At 36.6% G+C, this 24,761-nt stretch overlaps 1 long non-coding RNA gene across 1 annotated transcript; it reads left to right on the top strand.

The window, feature by feature from the left end:
* Positions 1-4,918: 4,918 nt before the first annotated feature.
* LOC114053768 lies at positions 4,919-19,018 on the top strand. The gene is made up of 3 exons (XR_003570421.1): positions 4,919-5,058; positions 16,420-16,557; positions 18,770-19,018. It is a non-coding gene; the product is annotated as an uncharacterized LOC114053768 (long non-coding RNA).
* The last annotated feature ends 5,743 nt before the right edge of the window (positions 19,019-24,761 follow it).

Here is a 24,761-nt window from a genome sequence, read left to right as displayed (position 1 = left end):
CAACAACTAAGTGATTTTCCTAAAACACTTATCTTATCATGTTACCCTTCTACTCAGTACACTCTAGTGACTTCAGGAGCAAATACAAAATGCTCTGTTTGGCATCTCTCATTACCTAGCCCCCTCCTATCTGTCTAGTCCACTTACACCTTACTCCCCAACATATACTCTTCAATCCAGTGACACTGCGCACCATGCTGTTTCACGAACAAGACACTCCATCTCTCGGCTCTGGGCATTTTTTTTGACTAATGTTCTCCTTCCTCTGTTCTGTCTGCTGTCCTCCCTGGTTTCTTTTAAGTCCCAACAAAAATCTGCTTTCTATAGGAAGCCTTCTCTATTCCTTCTTAATTCCAATGTTTTCCCTCGTTTAATTATTTCCTATTTATCTTGTTCATATCTTCCATTTTATGTTTGTTTTCATGTTGTCTCTCCCCTTAGATTGTACCTTGGTCAAAAAGGCACCACAAAAAGGCACTTTGGAGTCAACTACGCTCCATCTCCTAGCTGAACTTTTCTCATAACCTGCTCCTGTTTGTCTTAAACTGACCTCCACGATGCAGGATTTATCATTATAATGTTTCCTAATCTCAACAAAATCTGACTTATTCTCAAGTCTCTGACTTTGTGTCTTTAAGTTTAATTTTGAACCAATCTATGCCTGTGCTAAAAACAAGCTTAAAGATCTTTAGTATTTTGTTATTATTATTTTGAATTTTAGTTCTGTAACTAATATGTTGCTTGTTCTTTTCTTGAATCCAGTGTCCTAAAACCAACTTAAAAAATAAAAAAAGATTCCAAGTCTGTTTATTTACTTAAGAAGGGACATGAGGGGAAATGAGTCTCAGTTTCCTCATCTCTCTAATGAGAGAAAATATATTTGTATTATCTATCCAGGTTCCTTCACTACCATAGTTTTCATTATCAGCTCTTTGAAGATGTTTCCCTGATACCTCATTTGGGCTCCAGTTTTACAACTCCAGCTACTTTCAAAATATTTTTACCTGGATATCCTGCCTGTGCCTCAAATTCAACATGTTTAAAATTAAACTTGTCCTCACTTCTTCAAATCTTGCCCAGTCTCCCAACTTCCTTCTATCTTTTTTATTTGGAACCACTGTCCTCCTTTTCCTTTCCTATACTCTCCCACCCCCACTGCTCCTAATCAATAGTAAAGTACAGTCATGTTCCTGCTTAGAACAGGATTTGAACTCAGAGCTTCCTAATTCCAAGTTGAGTACTCTATTTTCTTTATTGTCTAATATTTGTTAAGGGCCTGCAATGGGCAAAGAATTATGCTAGGGTCACTGAAGATACAAAGGCAAAAAGTAAACAGTTATGCCCTGAAGTAGCTTACATTCTAATTACATTATACTACATTTCAATATATAATAACAATAAAACAATTTTAAAATGATGTACTAATATTAACTGATCATTAATTAATACTATTGCTATTAATATTTTAATGGAGTTCAGAGCAAATAAAATATGAAGAAATGTAAATATCCAGATATAATCTGAGTTTTACTTTTTAGTGTTGTTACTGCTTAATCTCCCCCCGGCTAGTTCTCCTCAACCATTTCTTGAATGAAATTTTACAGACACACACACACACACACACACACACACAAGAATTATGTGATACATACATATACATATATCTATATTTCTATCTACATATATACACAGATATGTATATGTGTGTTTAATTTAAGAAAAGGCATTAACGTATATGCATGGATGTTCTGGGTCTGCTTCTAGCCCTTCAGGGCAGCTCTATGTGAAATGACTTGTGAGCTGCTTTTCCTTTTGTCCTCATCCTTCTCATTTTCATCTGACTGCTAAGTCACCCTCTGTCTCTTTTCTTAAAGAAGAAAAACTGACTCATGGAACAAGGCAAAAGACAGACGTGAGCAATGTTATAATGCACCATGCATCGAGCTGGTCGGTGCTAGTTGTCGTCAACTTCTAATGACAAGAGGCTAATTTTTTAGACAACTGGCTTCTCAATCATCCAAAGCCCCTCCCAGGCAGCTTGAAATTAGCATATGATTGGTTTTTCTGCAATACTTCAAGATGGCTGCCCCACAGATCTCCAACGAACTGTTTTTAAAGGCACCCCCACTTTACCTCACTTGTCAAATTAACTTTTAAAAAGATTTTTAAACAGAACATCAATAGGATTTTAAACTGAGTTACACAATGGTTTCTCTACATTTCTTAACTATAGTGAGATGGTTCTCCTAAGCTATTTCCCCTTCTTTTCTTAGGTTGATGGATAGTTTCTGGGGACAGCTAGGTGGCACAGTGGATAGAGCACCGGCCGTGGAGTCAGGAGGATCTAAGTTCAAATCCAGCCTCAGACACATACCAGCTGTGTGACCCTGGGCAAGTCACTTAACCCCATTGTCTAGCCAAAAAAAAAAAAAAAAGTTACTGAAAGCAGGGTGGGTCATTGATGTATAACGGGAGGTTGTGGAAGATAGCAGCACCTCTGCCACAAGGAAAGATTGCTGCTAAAGGTAGCTGAATGGCATTGGCAATTACATTTCTTCATTATTTCTCATCCCCTGACCGGAGCCTACTAATTGCTGCTGGCAATAGTGAGTTAGACATGTAGTGAGTTAGACAGCTGCACAGGATACACCCTTGCCTGTTGGCGTCTTAGTCACTAGGAATCACTGGAGACTTCTTGGCTACATTCTTGCAATCAGAATCCATAGGTCAAACCTGTGCCAGGTTTGTTTTCAGAATCATCCAGATGCCAGCCCTTCTCTCAGTAACAAACCGGGCTTTTAAGCCAGTACTAGGCGACTAGTTAGAAGTGCTAAAAGATAATGCTTTTGCCTCAGACTCTTTGTCATCAATGAATTGTCATTTTTTTCAGCCATGTTTCTTAAGCAGTTTAATAAATGGATCCAGCATTAGGCAGTGCTAAGAAGATGCTAGTGCTGGGTTCCTTTCAACTCAACAACATGATGGAGTGAACACAATTATCTGCACCTTGATTTGGTTACTCATAAGCCTGTCTCTTCTCCTAGTGCCTAACCCAAAGCTAAAGCATTGTAGATGCTCAAAAGGAGAGGCCAGTCAGTATAAACAGCATTAGACTTAAGGTGTCCTGACTCCACCACCTACTGATCACTCAGTACTTATTAAGTACTCAGTTTTTGTTTGCTTGTTTGTTTTGCAACCTTCAATGATGTGTTGCAGTTTCTATTATTTCTTTGCATAATCAAAAAGTAAAACAGATCATTAAGTTCAGGTTCCTTAATGATGTTTCTATAACTTCTGCTCACCTGATTGGTCTTGGATTACTGTGATAAAACCCTTTTCTGGACACAAGTATGCATGACTCAACCATTTATACAAAGTTTCTTTATTAATATATTATTGGTTGAGTTCATCCGGATGTTGCCCAAGAGTGGCTTTTTGATTCAATTCTTTTATCTTGGTATTTTCTTAGGATCCATTAAGAGGTGAACCAGTTTCATTTATATACCTGCAGCTAGACAGCACAGTGCATAAAGAACTGGGCCTGGTATTAGGAAGACCTGAGGTCAAATTTGAATTCAAACATTTACTAGCTATGTGACCCTAGTCAAGTCTCTTAATCTTTTTGATTCAGTTTCCTCACTTGTAAAATGGGGGTAATAATTGTGCATACCTCCCAGGGTTGTTCTGAAGATTAAATGAGATAACATTTGTAAAGCACTTAGCACAATACCATCACATTGTAGGCACTATGTAAGTTCTATTATTATTGGTATTTTATTCAACAAATTCAGTGGCCATGATTCTTACTGTCACAGCAGTCATCACAAAAACTATTGTGCGTAGGTCCTGAAATGTGTTTAGACTTTCCATCAAATATTGTTAAAGAATTCATTTGCTCATAATATTGGTAAGACAGCAAATTGGGATGGGGGGGCAGTTACATTGTTTTAGTATAGTTAGTCTAGGATTTGTACTATGAGAGAATTATGGAAATTATGGGAAACAAACTGACTTTATCTTGTAAAACTAAGTCCATTTTGAGACCTAAGTTTCATTTTCCTATAAATTTCATCTGCTTGATAGCCGTGGGAATTGAGTGACAGCCAGTTTCACATCCAAAAAAGTCTGCCTATTCACTCTCCCCTCTTCCAACTATCAAAATTCATTCATCCTTCTCCCGACTCAGAAAGTTCCTAATCTTTCCTCTAATTAGAAATCAGATTACCTAATATTATATCCTGATTTGTATCCTGTTGTTTCATTTTAATGCATAAAAATCTGTTTCCCCTTGTCTGCAGGGTCCAAAGCTAAATTGAAGAGGCCTGGTCCTGATTTGTTATGCAATTGGTATGAATTGTTTAATAAATTTATGTGCTTAGAAGCTCAAACCTTTGTTTCTTCAGTCATTTCAAACAATTCACATGCCACAGTTTTTGGTAAAGCCATCCAGGACAAGACAGGACTCAGATCCCTAGGATGGTTTTCAGAAACTTTGCAGAAGACTTTCCTGAAGGTTGGACTCCCCCCTCACTGTTTGTTGGGGAAAGCAAATCTTCCACATTACTTGTTGAAGAAGAATTGGGAAAGCTCCCACATTGCTGGGAAAGGTTAGCCTCAACACAGCTGGAGAAGGTAAGCCCCCCCCCATAGTTTAGAGCAGGTGTTTCCCTGGAAGTTTCTTTAAGTGAATAGGTTTAGGTAAACATCCTCAAAGTAGGAGAAGTCCCCTTAGGGAACTAAGCTAGAGTAAGCCTCCACATTGTTAAGGAAATTCCCTTGGGGAAATTATGGTATCTGGGAGTAGCATCCCAATGGGAAACCCCCTGGACAAACTTTTTTTGGCATGAGACCAGGGGAAGAATGCACTGTTAAATTGACACTCTCTTAGGAAAATTCCCATACTGTAGTGGAAGGGCTAACAAAAAATTTGAGGTCTCGAATTATGCTAAAATACATAAAAATACAAATGGATCCCAAAATTGGCCTGAAGAGGGGACTTTTAATTATAGAAAATTAAAGGCTTTGAGATTAAACTTTCAGTAGGAGACAAGGAAGCTAGTAAGTATAGATTTGTTTTATTTTCGTCTGTGTTTTTGTTTCTTCGCAAAAGGCTCAGAAAAAAATCATTGTCTTATGTTATGCTTACTGTTGTTTGTAATTCTGCTATCTTGAAAGATTTCTAAGGGGAAAATTCAGCTAGCCAGAAAGACTGCTAAAAATCTGCAGCCAAAGGTTTAGTATGCTGGGAAAAATTAATAAAGTTTTATCTGAAGTAGTTCTCCCCACTTTCTGTAATCTGATACCAAACTCTCTGTCCCAGTAAGTAGGACCAACCCCACATTAGGATTGCAGTGGGGGATCAGGTTAAAAAGGAGAAAAGGCTGTGCAAGATATTTCTCTCTGTCATTTCAGCCCAGGCCAGGATGGTGTTACAGATAAAGTCAGTAATCAAAGAAAGGAAAATTTGTTCCTGGTTTGTGGCACTATAAATGAGTTAAAGATTCCAAATTATGGTTTCTGCTAAAAACATCTTAGTAGATTTTGAAGGTTTAGAGATTAAGGAGAATGGAGATTTATCATTAAGGAGTTTGGAGATTAATCATTTCAAGACTGTGGGGGAGAACTCTTGGGACTTTAGGTAATTCTAGGAACTCATCCCCTTCTTTTTGTCCTGATAAGACACTTAGCAAAAGCTTAACTATGCTGAAATATCTTAGTGAGTTTTGGGGTATCTTTCTTTAGAATTTGTCTTAAGGAAAAATAAGAATTAAATTATGTAGAAGTTCCAAGGGTAAAAAGCACTTAAATCACATTTTCCCTGAAAACTAATAGATCTATTGTTTTAGTTTAACAAAGGAAGGCAGCTAGTTTGAAAGTGGTCCCAGAGTGAAGAAAAAAAAAAGATGTCAGTGATTAAAAACTGCCTCTTATTAACGCTTTCTATCATAAAAAGATAAAAGCTTGTTTAATTCAGGGAACAACTTAAAAATGAATAAAGTTTAATTAAGGAATTGAAAGGGTGATTGAATTCAAAGAGGGGTCAATGAAGAGGGACTGCCTACCCAATCCCTACTATTGCCTGGCTCCAGACCCTGTTCTGGATAATGGGGATAGATATTCACAATGACAGGAAAGGATGAAGTGACCATGAACCAACAATGACTTTTGGGAAGCATCAAGTAGAATTTTTAAAGCATTTTATAAGAGAATGAATTGTTTAGATAAATTAGAAGCAAGGTCAACAAAGAAAATCAGAAAGAAACCGTATATTTGTAAGCTCTTAAGAATCCCAAAATTGCAATTAATCAGGGTTATATAAAATTTTGCACAAAATTATAAAGGAGAAAAATTTATGGAATAAAGATTATATATTTGATATTTGACTTATAATTATGATTATAATATTAGATATTTTACATATGATACATAATTAGGAAATGCAGTATACTGCCCTGAAAGATCATTCTGGGAGATTATTTTCCAGTCTTTAGAATCTCATGAGCTCCAAAGCAAGGGAATATGAATACAAGACAGCCACTTGGAGTCACTCCCTATTTTCTATCCTCCTACACTTTTCACCACTTAAAATTGAAAATCCTTAGGGAAAGAGAGGGTGGAGTTAGATTATGAACACAAAAGGAATTGATGTAGCTCTTTGGCTGATTTTTGAAAGAAACTAAAATGAAAATTTTATGGAAAGGTGAAAGTGCTAATGTGAACCTTTGAAAATGAGTTAATTCTTAACTTGGAGTTCTAAATTTTAAAAAGCAGGTTCCTAATAGCCTTGGAAAATTGAGGTTTTTGATTTTGTGATTGAAAAGTCAATTTTTATATGGGGAGATCTGTCTTGTAGCTAAAGTATGAGGTGGTGAAATGTGTTCTTTTAATTGTGGTATCAAAAGGAAAAAATAAAGCTTGAAAAATACAGGGAAACCTCAGTTACAATACAGTTTCAGAAATTTATTAGCTGTGTGAACTTAAGCTCTTCTATCTGTTTATCTCAGTTTCCTGATCTATAAAGGGTAAAATAATAATGATACCCACCTGCTAGGGTTGTTGTGAGGATCAAAATGATATGCTGATTGTGAAGTGCCTACCACAGTGACTAGCACATGATAAGTACAATATAAATATTGACTGTCATTATTATTATTTCTTTAATTAAATGTAATTACTTCATACTTGATAACTCTATACAGAGCTTTAGATGTGATTAGTATAAAATGACAAAAGTGATTAAAAAATGATTTTGATGTAAGATAATTTGGAAATGCATTTGACTGAAATGGGCCCTAACTAGTATCTGACTAGTAATTAGTTTTATTTTATGTTTTAGAAGCATGATATTGTGTCAGAAATACTGTCAGACAAATAACTCTTTTATAATCTGGATACTGTTAGATCATGAATTGAGTTGTAAAAAGAATGTAATAAAAATAGATATTTTAAAACTGTTAAATATTGAATAGAACTTATTTTGTTTTAAAACTAACAATCATGATAATAATAATAACAGACTGTAGAAAAAGTTGCATAGGTCCTCCAAGATGAATTTATCTTTGAGGATCCTTGATGGTTATCTTCAGGCAGGATCATAAGATCTTATCAGCCCTAATGACCCCATGTTGCAAAATCTAAAGTGCTGAAGTTTGAGAACCTAAAACTGAGAGAATAGAATCCCCTCTCCCACTGCTTGTCAAAGGAGGCAGAATTTATAAGTTTACCATAATAGTAAGTTTTGATGTGAAAATTTTGGACTATCATTTATAAAAATTATGAAATATATAGGGAGGTTTAAAGATGTAATTTCAATAAATTAATATGAATCAACTATGAGATATTTACTATGTGTCTAAAACCCTAGAATATGGTTAGTTCTAATTTATAAGTAAAAGATAAATGAAATGTAACTGTTAGGGAAACAAAAAAGTTAATAATATTCAAGGACTAAGCTGTGATTAGCGAAATTTTTCTACTACAGCTAAAAACTCTTGGAACTATAATTAAATATTAATTTGAATTTTGATTACAAAGTGGTTGTCATGAAACCAATAGTAGAAAATGGCATGTGCTACAGTCTGAGAATTACTACAGGTGGATGTCTATCCCTGGCAAAAATTGAGAGAATGACCTTGGTATAGCCTAAGGCAAGATTTTCTTGACTCAGTTTCTCCATTGTGCTATTTCCTTTCTTTCTTTTCTAAAATTTTTTTAACATTTTTATTTAAAGTTATGAGTTCCAAATTCTATCCCTTCCTCCCTCTCTCCCATTCCCTCCCCATTCCCTGAGATGATAAGCAATCAGATATAGGTTATACATGTGCAATTAGGTAAAACATTTCCGTATTAGTCATTTTGTACAAAAAGACTCAAAAAAAAGTAGAAAATGGCATACTTCAGTCTGTATTCAGTAAATATCAGTTCTTTTTCTGGAGGTGGATAGTACACTTCATCATTAGTCCTTTGTAATTGTCTTGGATCATTATTGTATTGCTGAGAATAGCTAAGTCATTCACAGTTCTTCATCAAAAAATATTGTTGTTACTGTGTACAATGTTATCCTGGTTCTGTATACTTCACTATGCATCAGTTCATATAAGTCTTCCCAGGTTTTTCTTAAATCATCCTGCTTGTCATTTCTTATAGCACAGTGATATTCCACTACAATCATATACCACAGTTTATTTAGCCATTCCCCAAATGACTTGTATCCCTTTGATTTATAATTCTTAGCCACCGCAAAAAGAGTTGCTATAAATATTTTTGTACATATAGGTCCTTTTCCATTTTTTTGGATGTCTTTGGGATAAAGACGTAGCAGTGATATAACTTGATCAAAGGGTATGCACAGTTTTAAAGCCTTTTGGACATAGTTCCAAATTTCTCTACAGAATGGTTAGATCAGTTCACAACTCCATCAATGGTGCATTAGTGTCCCAGTTTTCCCACATCCCCTCTAACATCCAACGTTTTCCTTTTTTGTCAGATTAGCCACTCTGATAGGTGTGAAGTGGTACCTTAGAGTTGTTGTAATTTGCATTTCTCTAATCAAAAGTGATTTAGAACATTTTTTCATATGACTATAGATAGCTTCAATTTCTTTGTCTGAAAACTGCCTGTTCATATTCTATGATCATTTATCAATTGGGGAATTACTTCTATTTTTATAAATTTAACTCAGTTCTCTATATATTGAGAAATGAGGCCTTTATCAGGGATACTTGTTGCAAATTTCCCCCCTTCCCACTTTTCTGCTTTCCTTCTCATCTTGGTTTCATTGGTTTTGTTTGTGCAAAAAACTTTAAAATTTTATGTAATCAAAATAATCTATTTTACATTTTGTAATGCTCTGTCTTCTTTGGTGCTAAATTCTTCCCTTATCCATAAGTCTGACAAATGAACTATTCCACACTCTTAATTTACTTATGGTATCACCCTTTGGGTATAAATCATATACCCATTTTGACCTTATCTTGGTATACAGTTGTTGTTTGTCCTTCTTTCTTGAAGAGGACTATGGCAGGAAAGTAATGCCATGACTTGCAAGGATATTACATTTAAGTGAGGGAGGGCTGTGCAAAATTACCAGACTCATGTTCTCCTCTGGAACTGTCTGGGTCCAGTGGCAAGATATCAATCAGATGGCCCTGGATGTAATGGGAGACCTTGGCCTTTTTAAGTTGGGGATCTTTCCCATATTTCAATTTGACTGAGGCAGCATTCGGGTGATTATGGCTAGGTAAGAAATGAGATGAAAACAGAAACAATTGCTATTTACATTCACTCTGAGTCATCAGGGCCCAAACAATGACCACTAAGTGAGGCCTGGGTTGGGACTTATTAGGTTGGATTTGGCCAATCCATGAGAAAGAGAAAGAGAATGAGAGAGAGAGAGAAGGGGTGGAGAGAGAGAGAGAAGGGGTGGAGAGAGAGAGAGGAAGGAGAGAGGGGGGAAGGGAGGAGCTGCATTGCCCAATTGGCAACCCTTACTACTCAGAGGTTTTTGTTTGTCTTTTGTTCTCAGAGGACCATGGCATCAGGAAGGTGATGCCATTGACGAGGTCTAGAGGTTTAGGGGTACTGGGACCCCAAAATCACAACACGTGAGTCCTGCCTCAATTAATTCAACCCAAGCCTTCTTTCAGCCAGAGACAAGATTTATTAAAGATCCACCATATTGGCCAGACTCTTAAGGAGTCTGAACATTTGTGAGCGATTGGCTAGGTTCTTAAGAAATCTGAGCTTTTGGCTAGACTCTTAAGAATCTGAGCACCTTAATGGAAACAAGATGGACCTTATACAGAAAGACTGTGGGAGAAATCTAGGAAGGATCTTGATGGGAGTGACTGGGAGGTTGAGAATGGGGTCTAGATAGGGTCAAGGGTGAGAAGTAACCAGGAGCCATAAGGAGGTAAGATAATGGAGGGCTAGGCTAGATTAAGGGTAACTGAGAATTGGGAGATTGGGCATGGGGGATAATGAAAGGACAGTTGATAGGATTATAGCCTCAGAGGAATGCCAGAGACCTCCTTGATCAAGTGGGAGAATTCAAGGAGAATGTCTTAGACAAATGGGACCCAAATTCTTTTTGGGATAAGGGGAAAACATCTCAGCTTGGGCCTGTACTTCATCACCATGACATGCAAGTGAATTGGATTTAAGTGAGGAAGGGCTGTGCAAAATTGTCAGCCTCACTTTCTCCTCCAGAACCATCTGGGTCCCATGGCAAGATATAAATCAAGAGGACTGGAAATGGCCCTTGGTATACAGTGTGAGATGCTAGTCTATACCTAGTCTCTGCCATGCTATTTTCGAGTTTTCCCAGCAGTTTTTGTCAAATAATATATTTTGTTGCAAAAGCTTGGATCTTTAAGTTGATCATATACTAGATTACAATGGTCATTTACTATAAGATAATTTGTACTTAATCTATTCCACTGATCCACCACTCTATTTCTTAGCCAGTACCTGATGGTTTTGATAATTACTGCTTTATAATACAGTTTGAGATCTGGTATTGATGGGGATGGAATCTGAACCCCTAAAAGGAAAAGCTCTGGGCTTTCCCACATGGCCAAATCTCTGGCTTTCACCTGAGGCTATCATCCTATCAACTGGCCTTTCATTATCCCCTAAACCCAATCTCCCAATTATCTGTTACCCTTGGCATAGCCTAGCCCTCCCTTGTCTTACCTCCCTATGGCCCCTGGCCACTTCTCATCCTTAATCCTATCTAGGCTCCATTCTCCCTTGGCCTTGCGGTCCTGGTCCCTGTTACCTCACAGTGACTCCAGCTTACTGGTCACTCCTATTCAGATCCTCCTTAAACCCCTCCTCCAGTCACCCTAGACTACTTGGCCACTCCTAGATTCCTCCCACAGTCTTTCTGTATATAAGGCCATCTGGCCTCCATTAAGGTGCTCAGATTCTTAAGATCTGGCCTACCTGCATTAGCAGTACAAATGCTTAGATGTCTTAATAGTCTGGCCAATATGGCAGATTCTTTGAATCTCACCCACCCCAGATTGATGTTCTAATAAACCTTGTCTTTGGCTGAAAGAAGGCTTGGGTCAAATTCATCCAGGCAGGACCTGTGTGTCATGATTTTGGGATCCCAGCACCTCTAAACCTCAACAGTATAGCTAGACCACCTTCTTTTGCATTTTTTTCATTGATTCCCTTGATATCCTTGAGCTTTTGTTCTTCCAGATGAATTTTGTTCTTATTTTTTCTACCTCTATAAAATAATTTTTGGGGTATCATCCCATCAAAATCACCTTATATCCACACTCTCTGCCTAATTATATTCCTTCTAATTGCTTTTATAGTAATAAAGTTGTTAAGAGTTACAAATATTATCTTGTCCTATGGAAATATAAAGTTTAACCTTATTGGATTTCTTACGTTTTCTCTTTTTGTTTCTTTTTTAAAAAAACATTTTATGTTTCCCATGAGGCTTGTATTTGGAGTTCAGATTTTTTATTCAGCTCTGGTATTTTAATTAGAAATGCTTGAAATTCCTTTATATTGTTTTGTCTATTTTCCCACTGAAAGATTATATTCAGTTTTACTGGGTAGGTGATTCTTGATTGTAAGAGACCAGATTTGAACTCAGGAAGATGGGTCCTCCTGATTTCAGGCCCAGCACTTTGTCAACTGTGCCACCTAGCTGCCTTGGACTTAGGAAGACCTGAATTCAAATCTGGCCTCAGAGATTTACTGCCTATGTGACCCTAAGAAAGTCACTTAACCCCTCTGTGCCTCAATTTCCTCAACTCTAAAATAGAGATAATAAAAGCAAATACCTCTTAAAGTTGTTAAGAGAATCAACTGAGATATTTGTAAAGTTGTTGGTACATAGTAGGTGCTTATTAAATGTCTGTTTCCTTTCTTCCTATAACTGGAAGATCCATTATTTTTTCTTTGAAAAAAATTTTCATCAATTTCATCAGTTTTTCTAATGTGCTTTGTTTTTATACTTTATTTAACTTTTTAATGTCCATTTCATGACCATTTCATGATTTACACATATTAGTGGTCATCATCATCTGTACTTAAACATTTACAATAGGTTTATTATTTGAATTTCTGGTTTATTGCACTGTATTTTATCTTCTTATGGTATTAGATAATGAAGGAGTGGCTGTTACTCCACAGTCTTCTTCCTTGTCAGGATGAGTTGTTGTTGTTAAGTCATCTTTTAGTTGTGTCTGAATTTTTGTGACCCCATTTGAGGTTCTTTTGGCAGACATGCTGGAATAGTTTGACATTTCCTTCTCAAGCTCACTTTACAGATGAGGAACTGAGGCAAACAGGGTTAAATGACTTGCCCACAGTCACGGACCTACTAAGTGTTTGAGACTAGATTTGAAGTCAGGAAAATGAGTCTTCCTGACTCCAGGCCCAGTGCTCTATCCCCTGTGCCACTGGGTAGGAGCACCCTATAACCCTATGCAACCCTCTCTATTTCTTTGGCTATTAGGAACAGTTGCATTACGCTGACCCAAGTGCTACTCACCAAAATATCAAAAATTCAAGCAAGGAAGCCTAAATTCATTAACAGATAAACAACCATAGAGAATGATAAGGACAGGGAAAATGGAGTAAAACATCAAAAAGAAAACAAAAAACATTGACTAAATATTGAGGTATGATAGAAAATGAACCAGTATTATTGGATGAAAGAGTGAATCCTATGTACAGTCTAAAGATCATGCAACAAGAAATTCAATAATGGTACAAAATAGAAATACTACTTATAAAAGAAGAAATTAGGAATAATTTTAGATCTGAAATCAGAACTGTTAATGTGGAATTAGGAAAAAAAACACAAATGCCAGAGTAGAAAAATTGAGTAAATAATTGCAACTCACTTCAAATAAGTAGAACCCAGGAGAGAGGCTATAACAGATTTGGAACACAAAAATTGAGAACTGAAGGAAAATATGGCAGAAAAGAAGGGAAATTAATGAAGTATTATTTTGGTAGGGACCTATGATTTTACCCATGTGAGGCACTCCTGCTGTCTATACTTCCTTCACTGATGCAGATCAGCAAGTCTTCTTAAAGAGTTGCTAGGGGCTGAAAGATTAGATATTACAAAGGTAATGTAACCCGTAAGTACCAGATATATAACTCGACCTTAGGTCTTTCTAACACTAAGACCTCACTTCTTTTTATTTTGCTACATTTTATCTCATGAGACATCTGAAATGATACCTACAGTATAGTAGGAGCTTAATTTTAAAAATTGTCCGTTTACTCTTTAAAAATAGATTGATTGAAGTCTGGTTTCAAATTTGATCTAGTTTGATATCTAACAGGCAATACTATTACCAAAGTAGAGAGCGAGAAGAGTGGAAATAAAATTTATGGTCATAAAAGCTTTCATCTTTCTGTTGGAGTGCAAATAATGAGCAAATAATAGCACCCCCACTCCTCCAAGTCCATTCTTATATTTATAATTCAGACAAAGAGTTATAGTAATATTAGTTGAGATAAAGGCACTTTCTTAGAAAGATCATTGAACTAGGAATCATGAGACTCAGATCTAATCCAAGATTGGCTACCCATATAAATAAATGTATGATCTTTGTCAGTTTATTTAATATTTTTACTCACATTACCCTTATCCATATAATTAGGGGCTTGGACTAGATGTTCTCTAAAGTTCGTTTTTGTTCTAAATCGTGCAATCCCATGAAATAATGGCATATGAAATATAGATTTTTTTTAAATAAAGACTACAGTTAAACAAAGACTACTTTTAATAAAGACTACAGTTCTTGGGCCTCAAAGGGATTAGAAAATTGGCATCAGGAAACATGAATCATTTGCCTTAACACTTAGACAGAATCAGTATCATACTTTTTTTTTTTTACTTCAGCTGAAAAACAACAGATTCTGCTCCAGCCGTTCATTTTAATTCTGTGTGTCTGTCTGAAATCAGATCTGAAATTTAGATCTGAAATCAGAACTGTTAATGTGGAATTAGGAAAAAAAACACAAATGCCAGAGTAGAAAAATTGAGTAAATGTTGTAAACATTTAGAGAACATATTTAGAGAACATCTAGTCCAAGCCCCTAATTATATGTAAAATGTTGTAAACAACATGTTGATTTTTGGTATCTAATCCGTTCTGCTATCTGCTTCCATTTTGTGGGTGAATTCATTCCATTCACATTCACAGTTATGATTACTAACTGTACACTTCTCTCTGTCTTAATTTCTTTTATTTGTCCTCTCTTCCTCTCTTTCTCTCTCTCTCTCTCACTCTCTCCCAAATTAAAAAAAAATGGATATTCAATAAATTGCCAGACTTTCAGGATTTTGTTGCAAAACAACCTGAACTTAATAGAAAATGTGATATACAAAACCCAACAGAAATATAAGGTCAACGTCAAAGACTAATTACAAGGGACTCAATAGGACAGACTGTTTACTTTTTATACAAGGAAATGTAAACTGTGTGTCCAAGATTGTAAGTACTAATTGGGTAGTTTAAAAGAAAGATTGGAGTAGAGCTCAGTATGATATGATTCTAAAAAGTAATACTGTCTAAGAAAAGGTAAAAAAAATCATATGCAAATGAGGTATGAGAGGAAGAATTGATACAGAGGAATTAGATGAAGGAGGAGGGTTGGTAGTTCTGGAACTCTGCTCTCATCAAGAATGGGTTAAAGAGGGAACAATACATATAAAATTCAGAAAGAAAGAAAGCAAAGGGGATTGGGAGTGGGGAGAGGATAAGAGATGGATTTTTAGAGGGAACCCTACAGATCTGGGTTAAAGAAAGAACAATATATACACTTAAAAGGAAATAAAAGTCTTCTAAATTTACAAAGAAAGAAGAGGGTGAAGGAATAGAATAAGATGGGTATAGAAGGGTGTCTAGATTAATGGGAATGGGATAAAGAGGGAATAACATATATTTGGAAGGCTATAAAAGTCTTCTAAATTCAAATAAAAACAAGAGGGTAAGGGGAAAGGGTAGTGGGGGAGGATAAGGGAGGGACATTTGGGGGGGTTAGGTAATAGGAGGGCAAGGTAGGGCATAGAAGTAAAGTATAGGAGTCAGGAGGGAAAGGAAATGAGAGATATACACAAACATAAAATAAAGATCAGGAATAGAATTTATTAGGAAATAAAAAAGCAGAAGTAGTAATCAAAAATTAAACAGTCCCTGACCACAAGGAGTTCACAATGTAATGGAAAAAATAACATATACACATATAAGCATTTAAAAAGGAAATGTAGGGTATGTGTATGTGCTGTTTTGTTTTATCCACGTAAGGTATGTGTGTACACATGAGTCTACTTCAAAATGGCTTCCTGGGAGGGAAGAATAGATAACTCTAGAGTCTCTTTCCCCTTCCCCAACTTCTCCAAGGGACATTTTGATTCCTTCCAGGGGGAGAAGAAGGAGGTTTGGGTCAGAAGCTACCCATTCTGCTCTCCTCAGAGAGAGAGGGCACCAGACTACCAACTGTGTATATGGATCTATTCTCTTAAATATTGTAAGTCTAGGAGAAATAATGTATAGGTTCAAGCTGAGCTCCTGATCACTATTCCTTAACAAAAAAGGAATGCCCCAAGATATTTACCCAAAGCTTGACTCCCTCTCACCAAATGCAAGTTCCACAATAAAAACACATAGCAACTGGCAAATATGTTCATATATCCAAACAGAGAGAAAACAGATATCAGAGAAATATACATATGCAACTACAGACCAGACAACACATAGAGTGAAAGAGCTCTCCCTTTGGGCGTGAGATAATTCAACCATGAGAAAGTCCCAGTTCTTATACAAGGGAAAATTCCCTGACAATTCCAGTGTTGCAAGATGGGAACAGGGGCAGGATAGACAGTGGCAGCTCTCTCTACATCAGCTTATTTTCAAGAGTCTTTCTTTTCAGGCAACTGAAGAGAGTTTGGAACCATGCTCCTTCTTTCTCAAAGCTGGAAGTCAGAAACCCAAGATGTTTCTTCTCTCTACTTCTCACCAACCCTACCCATTGTGCAAATGTGGAACACTGAATAAACAATCTCAACCAGTAAGCACAGTTTAATGTAAATGGACCTTTGAGTCGTGGATTAGATAAATAGGAAATGATTGTGGGAGGGGGAAGGAGTAACTAACAAGTAGAGAGATGAGAAATAGCTTTATATAGGAAGTACCATTTGATCTGAGCTTTGAAAGGAGATAAGTAGGTTCTAGCATGGGGAATAGGCTATGCAATGGCACATATTTCTAACCTACAAATAAAAACTGAGATTAAGGGGGGAGGCAAGAGAAGAAAGGAAGAAAAGCAAGAGATGGAGGAAGATATAAAATACTAGAGTGAGGAGAGATACAGAATGGTTAGTCACGGCACATTTATGTGTGCAGAGTGTTCCTTTGAGGTATGTGAAGTACTACGTAAGTTTCACTGAGGGTCTTCCTTGCCCTTAAATTTTTACCCTATAAATCTGGCTAAAATCAACATTATAACCTACTCTGATCCATGTAACAAGAGAAACAAGAGAAAGATAACATCAATCTAATTTTTCTTTCTGGCTATTGCACTTAACATTTCTTCCTAAGCATCTCTTAACAGAAGTTAAAATGAGCCATCACTGGGGAATGGGGAGAGGGAACATTATTTTAAATCACAAGATAATTTCACCTATCATGGACGTTTCATCAGAAATACTGATGGACATTCTGTACATAAACAATGTGAAAATGACCTCTTAGCCTTGGCAAGCTAGAGTTTAACTTTCAACTGCTAAATGGCTCTAAGATCACCAGGAAGCTACAGAATCGATAGGTTAAATCCCTGGCTTAGTAAGACAGCTTTGAACTCCAGATCAGTATCCTGAGTTTGAATATCACCAAGGTGGGTCATTTGCTATTTACTGCAAGACCAACTAAGACAATTCTATGTCTTAACCTCATTCCATAAATTTAACCCGCCAATACAATATTTCTATTAATACTGCCTATTAATTATATTTTTAAATGAGACTTCAGAAGCTACAGTATGCCTTAAATAGCCTGGTTGCCAATCATCCTTTCCTGATCCCACAAAATGCCCCTGAAATAGACCACTGCCCACAACCTGGTAGACTAGGGTTAATGATAGCTGTGACAATCACTTGTGGTAAAACTCTAATTAGCACACCAGTGTTGCTCTGCTCTCCTTGTTCAGTCACAGTGTGCTACTTGCTCCAAAAAAGGTATTTTAGCAGCAATGATACAGGCTGTTCCTTTTTTTTCTTGAAAGGTGAAAACAAAATGAAAAAAAAAAACCTATATATGGATTTTGCAGCACAGACTGTATTACATTTAGATGACAGGAGAGTTTGACTGATTTGGCTGATACTCATTGTAAAAAGTAAATTACCAATGGACTAGAATGATAAGTGATCAAGTTAATGAAGTTGGAGATTCCTGTTGGTATAATTCAACTTTGTCAATTCTCTGCCTGTAAGAGAATAAGCCTTCACTTCTCTTACTATTAATGAGAACCATCCATATTGACATGGCTGAGACAAAATATTGTAAACCTCTAGAACAGGAAAATTCAATAGGCTAGTTGTATGGGGATGGGGAAGAGGTGGGGGAGGTGTACGTTATTGAGTTGTCAAGGAGAAGTGAAAGGATTGACAACTTGAACTGAAAAGATACGATAAATCATCGGGTTCAGAGTATGTCTGTTTTCTCTGTTGTACAAATGTTGGAAGCATTCTTTCAGAGAGAAAACAGGAATTTATGGGAAATGTAAAAGAGGTCATATGCTCAGGAACAGGAAAAGATGGCTAGCTATTAGAGGTAACTGATGTTTTGCAGACAAGTTAGAGATGATAAAGCCTTTCATCTTTCTAGCCCTATGGCTAAGCCAAAAGGCTAGACTAGGCCCACTGTCAGCAAACAAACAAATAAGCAAACAAAAACAAAAACAAAACCCTAAACTTTACTAACAATCAACAAGCGACCATGCTTTAAATAAATGATCTAGGTTTGTTCAAAGGGATAAATTGATGGGTCAGGGAGAGGGAAGGGATATATTGAGAAATAAAAGTGATTCATTAAAAAAAAAAAGCAACTGTCCAGGACAGAAATTAAAGAATTAGAGGGAAGGGTAGGGCTTCTAAGGACAGGAGTCTTAAAGGCATCAAGGAAGAGCAAAGGATATGTCATCAAGGTCAGTGTACAATGACCCAAAGCCCAGAGAATGACTATTTAGGATCAGATTGGTAAGGACTTTCTCTTTTTCCATTTAGGCAACCGGATGCTTGAGCAGAATTTCATAAAACAAAGAGCTTTAAGAATGTCCAGAGAGAAGAAAGGCAACTGGAAGGTCTACTGAGGATGTTCTGAAGCCAAGAGAATGAATGCTTGTGATGAAGGTAGAAGTACCTTCAAGTAGGAGCCTTTACCTAGAGTTAAGACTAGAAAGCAGAGTTCAGACATGACTGAGAATGCTTCAAGACATAAATATTATTGTTATTGTTTGGTTGTTTCCTACTCTTTGTGACCCCATTTGGGGTTTTCTTGGCAAAGACACTGGAGGAGTTTGCCATTTCCTTCTTCAGATCATTTTACAGATGAGGAAACTGAGGCAAACAGAATTAAGTGACTTGCCCAGGGTCACATAGCTAGTAAGTGTCTAGGGCCAATGTGAATCTTTCTGGGAGGATGAATCTTTCTGATTCCCGGACCTACATTATATCCATTGCACCATCTAGCTGCCCACAACATAAATATAGTCTCTGTCTGAAGCTGTCTTATACTAGGAGCCTGAGTAGCTTGGTTTATTTAACAAGCAAGACAAGATTGAGTTAAGAAATGGGAGGGGGTCTTGGTGTCCTATAAATTGTGCTAGCCAAGTCAATCTGTATGTAGACTTTACTTACTTTAGAATATACAACAACCTGTTCTCCGTAAACTTATTTCTATACTTTTGAATTTTGTTTAAGTCTTTCCTGTCTCAGCAAGAGCACTTTTAGGGATGTATCCCAGAGAAATCATACAAATGGAAAAAGTACCCACATGTACAAAAATATTTATAGAACCTCTTTTTGTAGTGGCAAAGAATTGGAAATTGAAAGGATGTCCATCAATTGGGGAATGGCTGAACAAGTTGTGGTATATGAATGTAATGAAATACTATTGTGCTATAAGAAATGATGAGCAGGAAGACTTCAGAAAAACCTGGAAAGACTTCTATGGTGTGATGTGGAATGAAGTGAGCAGAACCAGAACATTGTACACAGTAACAGCCACATTGTGCAATGACTAATATTGATGGACTTAACCCTTCTCAGCAGTATAAGGATCTAAGACATCTCCAAAGGCCTCATGATAGAAAATGCTATCCACATCCAAAGAAAGAACTATGGAGTTTGAAAGCAGATCAAAGCATACCATTTGCTATTTTTTTTTTCCTCTCTTGTGTTTTGTATCCTCTTTCTGAAGATTCCTCCTATTGGCTCTACTTCTTACTTACAACATTCCTAATGTGCAAATATGTTTAGTAGGAATGTATATGTATAGTCTATATCAGATTGCGTACCATTGTGGGGAGGGAGGGGGAGAAGGAAGGGGAGAAAAATTTGAAGTTCAGAAGCTTATGGAAGTGATTGTTGATAATTCAAAATAAATTAATTTAACAAAAGAATAAATAATAAAGACCTTTTGAAATAAAAAGTTTTTCCTGTCTCCTTGTGAAGATCCAATTGAAAAGTTCCAAAGTTATCTCAATTGAACTAATTTAATGGTTATTAACCTTTTTGCATCATGGCCCCCTTTACCAGTCTGGTAAAACCCAAGAACTATTCTCAGAATAATGGTTTAAATATATAAATAAAATCATAGGATTACAAAGAAAACTAATCATATTAAAATACAAATAGAAATGAAATTCCAATGACCAAAACATATTTTAAAAAAATTCATGGATCCCAGGTTATGAACTTATAAATTAAATGGAAGGATGGATTTATCCACACTTAAACCTAAATCAACCTTGTATAGAATAGATGAAGATGAAACTAATAATCCTGGGGGGAGAGAAAGACAACTATCTGGCCCATTCTCTATCCTTGTTGTTACATCCAAGGTATATGTATGTATGTATGCATGTATGTATGCAGACATACATACATGCATACATACATACATACATAATGCACACACATATACAGATATAGATATAGATTCCAGGCTGCCTGGATCTCAAAGCTCTCTCTGTATGTCACATCCTGCAGGCAGAGTCCCTTCACAGCCACCTTTGTTTATTGAATTTCATCTCTAAGCCAGTTAAAATACTCTCTGCAGCTGTAAAAGTTTTTCTTGGAGCTCCAGGGCAGCCCATGTAAAAAGATACAAATCTGCAAAAGGCAAGTGCATGAATTGCTTACTGTTAATCATAATTCAGTTTTTCCAGTCGAAGCACTAGAATAACCCTAAGATGGTTTTGTGTAATTGTGAAGATATTGTATTCCCTTGTTGAACTCTTTGTGAATGCTGATTCAGCCAGTTCTGCATCCTCTTCATAAACACCTGTCATAGCAGCTGACTATTGGAGCTCAGTGGGGAGGAGTGACTACTGTTGGTCTCTCTGACTCAAAAGGCCAACTTGTGAAGCACAAAATCCCAAGGCTCTTGACCTCGCTAATTCCTGCTCTTTGATCCTTCTGTCTTCATCCCTTCTTGTTACTGACATGCCACTTTTCATCTGGACACTGATTTCAACTTTAGGACTGGTTTTGTTGTCCCTTGAGCATATCTCCCTTCCCCCCCACCTTTCTTTTCCTTCCTCCCCTATCTCTTCTTCTGCCTTGTATCTCTCCCCTTCTTCCCACTTCTGACACTTATTACCTGTGTAACTTTGGGCAAGTCACATAACCCTCTTCCCCTTCACTTTACTCATCTGGAAAAAAAAGAGAGAGAGAGTTGGATTAAGTGACCTCTGAGGCACCTTCCAGCTCTAAATCTATAACCCAATGATCTTTTACTGAATTATCATTCCTTTCCTGACATCTCATACTTGTTGTCTTCCAAGGCTCTGTCCTAGACCCTTCTTCCCCTCTCCTTCTCTCTTCTCCATCTCCTTTCCATTTTCTCTCTCCCTCTCATCTCACATAAGTTCAATTGTCATTACTCTAAAAATGACTCCTTAGCCTCATTCTTCAGTTCTAATACATCTCAAACTAACGATTAGACATTTCCAGTTCGATGGAGCATAGGTATTTGGAGCAAACTTAAAATGTCCAATGCAGAATTCATTAGTTTTGGGGTTTTTTCCCCACAAAACACATCTCTTTTCCAACCTTCCTATTTCTGTCAAAAGAATCACTACTCTTTCTTTCACTTAGATCCACCACCTCATTAACTCTTTCATTCTCCCTCACTCCTCATACCCACTCAGTTGACAATTCCTGTCAATTCTCTCTCCAGAACACCTCTCACATTTGTCCCTGAAGAGGATTCACACCAGAAACACACTAATTCAGGTCCTCTTCATCTCTTTCCTGGCCTATTATAATAACTTCTAATTGGACTCTCTGTACCTAGGCTCTTCCCTCTTCAATACATCATCTACCCAGCTTGAGAAACTCCTTTGGTTGCTTTTTGCCTCTTGGATCAAATTCAAATTCCAGTCCGGCTTTTAAAGCTCTTCATAATCTGGCTCCAGACTACCTTTTGATTATCCTCTTCACATACTCTATGTATCAGTCAAACCAACTTAATTGCTGTCCCTTATACATGACACCAAATCATTGGATCATAGATTTAGCCATAGAAGGGATAATAGGGGTCACTCAGTTCACCCTTTTCGTTTTACAGAGGAGGAAATCGAGTTCCAAGGAAATTAATAGACTTGCCCAAGGTTACACAGAATTAGCAGAGGTGTGAGACATTTTAATCCACTCTCTTCAACTCCAAATATATTTTTATTTACTTATGCATGTAAATGCTACTCCTCCCTCCCCACAGTAGAATGTAAGCCCTTTCATTTTTGTCTTTGTATTACAAGCACTTAGCATAGCATTTGGTATGCAGTAGCAATTTAATAAATGCTCATTGGATGAATGAATGAATGTTTAATTGACTTGAAATATTTTAATTTTATAATTAAGAAGAACTTTTTGAGTTTTGTGTGGAGCAAGAAGATTAATAATAGGATAGGATCATGGCTTGAAACAAGTGGTGTGCTAGTAATTGACAATAGAGAAAATAAAACTATTTGAATTCTATTTTACTTGTCTTCTGTATCAAGGAAGGATTTTCATACTGTTTTTAAAAGGGAATATATGCCTAATATTTATGAAAAGACTGTGAGAAGATCTATCTGTGTAAAAATCATTTCAGGATTTGAAACCCAGACAAAATATATTATCCAATATTGGCAGAACTTGCTGTTGTAAGTGTTAAACTGCTGTTAGTAATATTTTTTTAATAAAATCTACATAAGAGGAGAGTTTTTGAATCCCAGAAGACTGGAGATAGGTAGACACCATGATTTTTTTTAAAGCAGGAAATTTGTTGAGTCTGAAATTTATTGATCACTGAGAACCAGCCTAGGTTCACTAAGACAAAGTCATGCCAAAATTAACCCCATTTCCTTTTTTTTTTTTTTTTTTTTTTTGGTTAGAATTACGGACCAGTTAGTAGATTAGTATACTTCTATCGATTTCTCCATCTGGATTTCTTCAAGCCATTTGGCAAAGCCTTTCATGACTTCCTGTTGAGAAAAGGGAGGAACATCATCTATAGTTTAGGTTACTTGATAACTTGTTGAAGAACTGTACCTAAAGAGTATTGATCAATGGCTTCACGTCATCCTAAAGAGATTTATTCACATGTTATGGGGCATATTCAAAACTTATCCTGTTCCAAGTTTTTTATTTCTGATGGGTGAAGACAAAGAAAGCATATTTATCAAATACTCTAATGCCACAAATCTGAGAACTAAAACTAATATGGTGGAAATCACATTGTCCTGGAATTCAGTTAATATGGATTATAGTCCTTGTTTTGATATTAGTTAGCCATATGACCTGGAACAACTCACTCAACTTCTCAGGACCTACAAAGTGAAGAATGTTAGACTAGGTGATACATAAATTCCCTTTTAGCTCTAAAAGTCTGAATAGAATCAGGATCCTGAGACATCTTGGCTGGTTGGACTCATTGACTGTACCTAATTAGATGGAATTATTAAATATATGTTTTAATTTAAACCCCAAGTCATTAATCTGAATTGATATCTCAATTATAAAAGTGTAAGTTCTGTGATGGGTAAGATGTGATTAAACAGGAGTTCCTGTGAAATGGACCTAGAGGTTTATGTTGACCACAAGCTCAATATGATCAAAGAAATCTGGTGACAGGCTGCTGGCCATGTCCAAAAATAAGTATTCCAAAATCCAATATTTTTAATAAATTAAATTGTTACAGCAATGATTTTTACAGTGAGATATGTGCTCTAGATCCTTGTTGAGAAATGTGGGCCTCATTGAGTGTATGTACTAACTCCTGATTGGTCACTAGCAATTGTCTTGGATCAAAGATTATTGGCTATGGCTAAAAGGGAGTTGCCTATTCAATGGATTACAAGAAGGGAGAAAAACCATCTCATTCTCTCTTTAGGGATTCTTCTAGTCAAGTATCTTTGATGCATGCTCCACCAATTAGGAGTAGCGATATCATATCTCAACAAGTAAGATGACATTCAGCAAAAAACCAGGGAACATATTCCCCTCGAGGGATAACCCATTACAGAATGGTTTTCTTTTTCTTCCTATGTCACATCCTCCACACCCAATGTCTTTTTGAAAAACACCCCTTTGTGGTCCCCCTGTGTTCTCCCTTAGCCTACCTGTACACCAATTTTGATACTTCAATGGACCTATGAACCCCTTATTATGAATGCTCCTTCCACTGGTGAAGATTTCAATTTTGTCATATCATCCCATCCTGTGGGATTTATTCCTGCAAATTTTCTGTAGGAGATCCATTAAGTGTAATGGAGGACTTTCCCTGGTCCATTTAATATTTGGTGTATACCAGTGCCAGTGGAGCACACAGATTTTCCACATCTTCCTCTCTCTAGATGATACACCCACCTCCGTTTCCAATCACATACGCTCTTGCTTGGTGATGTCTTTTGCCACTGTTTGAACATCATTCATTCACTCAATAAGCTTTTATTCAACTTGCTTTTCCTAAGTAATACATTTCAGAAGCTGTTAGCTACTAGAGATATAA

The sequence above is a fragment of the Vombatus ursinus genome, unplaced genomic scaffold (genome assembly GCF_900497805.2).
Source record: "Vombatus ursinus unplaced genomic scaffold, bare-nosed wombat genome assembly UNPS02014812.1, whole genome shotgun sequence".
In the NCBI taxonomy this organism is placed as follows: domain Eukaryota; kingdom Metazoa; phylum Chordata; class Mammalia; order Diprotodontia; family Vombatidae; genus Vombatus; species Vombatus ursinus.
This window is presented reverse-complemented; position numbering and strand designations above follow the sequence as displayed.